The sequence below is a fragment of the Hipposideros armiger genome, unplaced genomic scaffold, assembly GCF_001890085.2.
Source record: "Hipposideros armiger isolate ML-2016 unplaced genomic scaffold, ASM189008v1 scaffold_932, whole genome shotgun sequence".
NCBI lineage: Eukaryota > Metazoa > Chordata > Mammalia > Chiroptera > Hipposideridae > Hipposideros > Hipposideros armiger.
Genome location: NW_017732282.1, coordinates 587,976 through 594,507, shown reverse-complemented (window position 1 = coordinate 594,507; position 6,532 = coordinate 587,976). Strand labels below are relative to the sequence as shown.

Below are 6,532 nucleotides of genomic sequence, written 5' to 3'. Positions count from 1 at the left end.
TGGGCCAGTGAAGCAACGTCCTCCACAACTAGACTGAAGAACAAAAGGACAGCAACTTGTCTGTTCCTCTTCCCCCAATTCCCTAGCGCTGTTCCCATCCCCCAATTCCCCAATAAAAATTTTAAAAAATCAAAAAATCTGCATAACACAAATTGCTCAATTTTTTTTAGAATGAAGCTAGAACTGTCAGCTGTCAAATGATATAGCAATAACATAGATGCGAATGACTCTAGTACTTCCAAAAATGAAGTAGCTCCATCTGTTGCAAACATGCATCATGACTTTTCCGACAACCCAATATAAAAATATTGAATGACTATGTTGTACACCTGAAACGAATATAATCCTATATGTCAATTATACCTCAATATAAAAAATAAATTAAATGGATATGCTCAGAGTTCCACTTCTGGTGTCTATCTTAGGGAAGATCATCACAGATGTGCCCAAGAATTCATTCACACAGCATTTGCTTGTAATATCAAAATATTAGAAACAACCTAAATAGTTAAGGGATGAACACATTGTGATATACTGATAATATGATAGCATTATGCAGTAGTTTAAAAAAATGGATATATATATATATGAAAAGAGAAATGACCTCCAAGTTATTGTGTTGTCTGAAAAACATAGCTGACAAATGTAGGTTGATGCTACACAATATACTTTAGCGTATGACATTATATTAATATATTACTTGTATAATAAAAGTGTATAATAAAAAATGGGGGCTGTAGAGAAAGAGAACTACAGGGAACTATACAGGGATTTAAAAATGGAAGAGGATGGAAGAAAGAAGGAAAAGGAAGGACAGGAGAGAGGAAGCGAGGAAGGAGAAGGGGGCGTGGTGAGCAGGCCAGGTTGGATTATTTCTGGAAGTAGGGGCAATTAACGAGCAAGCAGGTAAACCTCAAGGGTTGAGGTGGAGGAGGAGCAAGTTGATGTCAAGGAGAAGGAAAAAGGAAGATCCTGGGAGCCTCAAATTAAAGCTTTCCCAAGATTAGTGGATTAAATGAGAACTGGTTTGTACTTAACCTGCTCCTAGTTCTTCACCATAAGTTTTCTTCACATTGCAGCTGCAACTTGAGTTGGGCCAACTGAGTTGATTGTGTTTCTTTCCAGTCACAGAGGTTTAGTCAAGAGACTAACCCAAAGAACCTAGAGGGATGAAGGCTATGGATCACGGACACACAATCTTTGAAGCAGAAATGCAGCTAGAAGTCCCAGTAAGCCTTACACCTGGGGCTGATCTGTGAGGCTCCATTCCATTAGAGTTTTTGTCTCACAGAGACTCTGCAATGAAGATCAAAGCAGGGACATGTATGTGAAGGAGTAAGGAAGACAAAAATCAGAATGCAACAGGGCAGCAATCTTTAACACAACATTTATCAATAAAGGGGCTACACTGCATGTACTAAAATGTTGAATAACTCAACAACACATACAAGCTGTATTAGTTACCACCAACTTAATGGCTTAAAATAATACACATTTATTATCTCACAATTTTGGTGAGTTAGGAGTCCAGGCATGGCTTAACTGGGTCCTCTGCTTAAGATTTCACAAACTTGCAATTAAGGGGTCCCCTGGTCTGCATTCTCATCTGGAGGCTTGACTGGGGAAGAATCCATTTCCAAGGTCACTTAGATGGTTGACAGAGTTTATTTTCTTGTGTCTGTAGGGCTGAAGACCTTGGCTTCTTGCTGACTGTTAGCTGAAGGCTGCTTTCAGCTCATACAGGCTACCTACAGCTCCTTGCCAGGTGGACTTCCCCAACATGGCCACTTACTTCATCAAGCCAAAAAGGACAGTCTAGAGAGACTCTGCTAGCAAGAAAGAGTCTTTTGTAATGTAATGTCATCACAGGAGTGACATCCATCACCTGTGCTATATTTATTGTTTACAAGCACATCACAGGTCCCAACTGCACTCAAGGGGAGGGATCCCCAGGAAGTGGTGGGAATCATGAGGCCACCTTAGAGTCTGTCTGTCATACAAGCATATGTTTGTTGCTTCTGAGTTTCTTAATTAAGAATAACCATGAATACAATCCTTTAAAAATTGTAATGTATGTGATGTACAACCTAAATAAGAAGTAAAATCTAAACCCAGAGTACATCTAACGTCAAAGCTCGTGACCTCCTCACTTCCCTACTTCTAAGTTCTATGTATATACCATGAACTAGATCCACTTCAAACTGTATTTCCAACATTTCTGAGTAAATCCCTAGAATGAAGAGTAAGAGCAAAGGCCTGGGGGTCAGGTGGTTTCCAGCCACATATGGGGTGTAGGAATATGGGTATTTTTTACCCTAGTTACAGCATCTATTAAAGGAGATTACTTTTACCATTTATATGAATTACTTTTGCTGTTATTCTGAGGACCAAAAGAGACATTGATTACTCAATAAATGTTTGTTCCTGGCATTGGCATCCTTGTCACCAACATGGTTATATAAAATGAAAGTGAGAGTGTTGAGGGCCGGCCGAGTGGCAATGGTTAAAAACTGGCTTGGGACGCCAGAGGGCCCCGGTTTGGATCCCACATATGAAGGCCAGTGACACTGCCCTCTACAGCTAAGATGCTGAACAACAGCTCAACCTGGAGCTGGGCTGCCGTGAGTCGCCAGCGACGGCGTAGGCTGCAGCCCCTGTGGCAGTGGGTTGCCATGGGCTACCGTATGTAGCCAGCAGCCAGCGTGAGGGGCCAGCAGCAGCTGTGAGTGGCCGTCCAGAAGCCGGCGACTGATCTGCCTCACCCGGGAAGAGCGCAATGATGGTGCCAACTTGGGCCAGTGGAGCAACGTCCTCCACAACTAGACTGAAGAACAAAACAACAGCAACTTGTCTGTTCCCCTTCCCCCAATTCCCCAGCGCTGTTCCCATCCCCCCAATTCCCCAATAAAAATCTTTAAAAAAAAAAGTGAGAGTGTTGAGAAAAAGGAGATGGAAATCCTTGAGTAAGTTGTGTGTTTCACTGGTCCCTCACAAACCACTGTATAACTTGGACCCCAAAACAAAACAAAACTTCACCAATTTCATAAGAGGAAAAAATGCATTTGATGTTTGCCTTAAATTGCATGCATCTGGCTTATTACTGATTTGAACTTTTGATCATTTGCATTTTTAATTTTTCCTTCTGTGATTGTCAAATGTTCTTTATCCATTTGCTTTTATGAGATGTTCATTGAATCAAGATATCAACCTCTCTCTCCTATACACCCAAATATTGCCATCACTCTCTGATTATGTATCTCATTTTGTTTATAGTGTGTGTGGGGAGGTGGGGGGGGGGTGCGTGTGAGATACATAGTTGCCTTTTCATTCCAGTAGACCTCTCCATCACTCTCAGCCTAGTATAACACCGACTACCAGGTTGATTTTGTAACGATAAGCAGTGTTCACTTTGGGAAACCGGTCTTCGCAAACTTTGTCCGTAGAGGCCGCTAGGTTTATCGTCCTGCAACGCGGTGGCCACGCCGCCGGCTCCCCGGAGGCTGAGGCTGCCCGGGCGCGGCGGCCACCGCCCCCTCCCTACCCGTTGCGCCCCGGGACGCGCGTCGGTGCCCGGCCCCCGCCCGCGCAGCTGCGCCGCTCCGGAGCTGACTACGGTGACCGAGCGCTCTGCCGCGGGGCGGGCGCCGACCGGGTGGGCAGGAAGGAGCGCGCGAGCCGGGCGCTGGGGGCGTCCGCGCCGGCCAGCGGGGTCCAGCACTGGGCTGGGAAACTTCTGTGGGCGCGAGGCCGGAGCCCTGCGCAGGGCCGGGGAAGGGAAGGTAAGAAGGGGACCCGGGGGACTCCGTGGACGCCGCCTTTCCGGAGCTGTCCGCACCCTGGCACCTCGCGGCGCTTCGGGCAACTCGGCTGGCGCGGTTTCTGGCCCAGCCCCGCACGGGGTGGGGGGCTGCGGGGCCGCCGGCCCCTGGGAGCACCCGTGCTTCGCCGCCATGTGTCCCGCGTTGCCCCGGCGGCCGCTCGGCTCCCGGCCCGGCTCAGGCCAATTGCGAACCTGGGGACCCAGCGGCGCCGCTCGAAGCTCGTCTGACTAAGGGGTCCGCTGCTTCGGGCTCTGCGCGCGCCGGCCCTGGGGACTGGAGTCACCCGCCCTAGGGGCGAATCTTCCCCCAGATCTTCTGTTGGTCCCACTCCTGCCCCAGGTACCTTTAGAGCCCAAAAGGCCAGGTTTTCGAGGGAGAAAAGCTGGTCCAAGGGGCCTTGACAGTCTTAGGTTTTCACCTTGCCGCGCCTGGGAGTTTACTGTATCTTCCTGTCTGCAGTGGGCCTGCCTAGGGTTGGGGGCACTGATTTAGGGCACGAGAAAGTTGCTTCATCACAGGTCACGCTGTCCTGTTTTCTCTATTTGGGGATTCCCCTACCCTCTCCTTTCCCTCCTCCCACCCAAAGAAAAAAAGAAAGAGAAAAATTCGAAAGCCATTAAATTATCTCATTTCCAAGGTCAGTTACAGAGGTATAATACATACTGAGGGTCTGTATTTTAGGAAAAGATAAAAGGCACAGAATCAAAATGCAGTAATAGGGTTATGGAAAAAAAATTTTTGTTTTGCCCAGGAGACATTTGCAAAAAGTGAAAATTTTCTATTTGTAAATAATAAATGGAAAAGTAGAATTAGAAGCCCATTTTTTAACATAATTTAATTTGATTTACTCAACTTTTACAATGTGACAATCTTCCTTCCTTTTACTTTAATTTGTAGTTAGGTCATTTGAATTTGCAAGCTTACACGTTGAGTTTTATGGCAACCTTAAAAAAATGATTGCTCTCTGTTCATACTAAGTTTTGGTGGCTATTTTTTCCCCCCTGTATCTTTAATACTCGGGACTGTTGCACGAACATATCCTTGGTAGGACAGTGCTTGGCATTGTTCCTGTGCCAATAGAAAACCAAACAAGAACTACATGGAACAAAACATAAACAAAACAAAAATTGGATCTCTTTCCACATTTGCAAAATGAAGTCGTCTGGCTGATCCTGGTGCTCTTCGAGACTTTCCTTCCCCAAGAGACCATGTTTGTCTTTTGAAGAGTCTGGGATACTAATATTAATTGAAATCTAGAGTAAGACATTATCCATCCTTAAATTTTGTACACATACACTGGGAGATATAGTTGAGTGTCTTTAATCTCATTAATCTCTCAAAAATAGCTGAGTCATTGTGCATCCTATGTTTCTAAATGGTAACATTCTATGCATTAAATAAAAATGTGTCATAGGAAACCAAAATGCCATACTTCTTACCACGACACTGACTAATAGGGTTGACATACTGGCGCATTCACATCTGCTTATTTTGCGATTGTCTCCAGGAAAGATCAAGAATGGTTATGAAACATTTGCTGTAGTATATGAGCATAACAACACATAAGCAACATGGCAGGCAAGAAGTTTCAAAACTGCTTTGGAAAATATCCATGATAGATTTTCAAGCCTGCAAATGGCAATTGAAATCATTTTCTATAATTGTGGTTGTCGGTCAGCTGGGATGATGAGCTATAAAGAGTAAATATGAATTTGTATACTGAATCATTAAATAGATTTATTTTAAAGGAAAACGGAATATGTTTCTGTTACCTACGTAGTTTATAGGAAAATGTTTTAAAGTGAAAGTTACAAGAGGTATTTTCTAAATTACATAAATAACCAAAAGTTGCTGACTGAAAGTCCCTGTAGTAATGCTGGGTCCTCCCTTCAACTCAGAGAATTCAGACATTAATTCACACAGACCAAAGTGAGACCTCATTTTATGTTCTTTAACAGAATACCCTCTAGTGACTCGCGCACACACACTCTGAAATTGGGGGAGAGGGAAATTAAGTTCTAGAAAGACAAGCAACTGGCTGAGCCTATGGAAGAAACTTCGTCTCTCTGAGCCTCATTTTCCACGCTGAACAACGCTGATAATACTATTTAGGTCACAGAGTTGTTAAGACTCCTAAATGGGTCAGTGTATGGAAGAACTAGTGCCTAGCACATAGTAAGAGCACAGCTAACCTTAGTTCCCCCTGTCTCCCTTAGGTGTTTATGTATTGACTGAACAAACTGTAGGATGAACAATAGGTTACAGCTTTTACTTTTAATTTTACAAAGTATGTGGCAAAATCTTGATAAAAATTGTTGAATGTGGGTAATGAGTGTATGGGAATTTATTATATACTATTTTTCTCTGTTTTTGTATGTGTTGAAAATTATTTATGAGAAAAAAATTAAGTTTGTATCTGAAAAAACAGTAAGATACATTTAATCTTGCATTTAATTTTAAATTGCAATTTTTAGAATGATTCTATATGGACTAAAAGGATAAACACAATAATATGTAGGGACTGGTGGGTGAGGAAGGGAACTGGAGAACAATCCATGATGATGTTCAATTTTTGTGGAATTTTTTTTTTAAGATTTTATTGGGGAGTTGGGGGAGGGGAACAGTGTTGGGGACTCGGGGAAGGGGAACAGACAAGTTGCTGTCCTTTTGTTCTTCAGTCTAGTTGTGGAGGACGTTGCTTCACTGGCCCA

General features: G+C 43.7%; 1 protein-coding gene and 1 long non-coding RNA gene across 4 annotated transcripts in view; one reads left to right on the top strand and one right to left on the bottom strand.

Moving 5' to 3' along the window:
* LOC109375344 (uncharacterized) overlaps positions 1-6,532 on the bottom strand; it is a 112,243-nt gene that overhangs the window by 55,327 nt on the left and 50,384 nt on the right. The gene's annotated exons all lie outside the window — the stretch shown is intronic.
* Positions 3,339-6,532, top strand: part of POPDC3 (popeye domain cAMP effector 3) — a 36,498-nt gene continuing 33,304 nt past the window's right edge. Inside the window, exon 1 of the mRNA XM_019630698.1 lies at positions 3,339-3,779. The gene's annotated coding sequence lies outside the window, so the exon portion shown is untranslated. The remainder of the gene's footprint in view (positions 3,780-6,532) is intronic.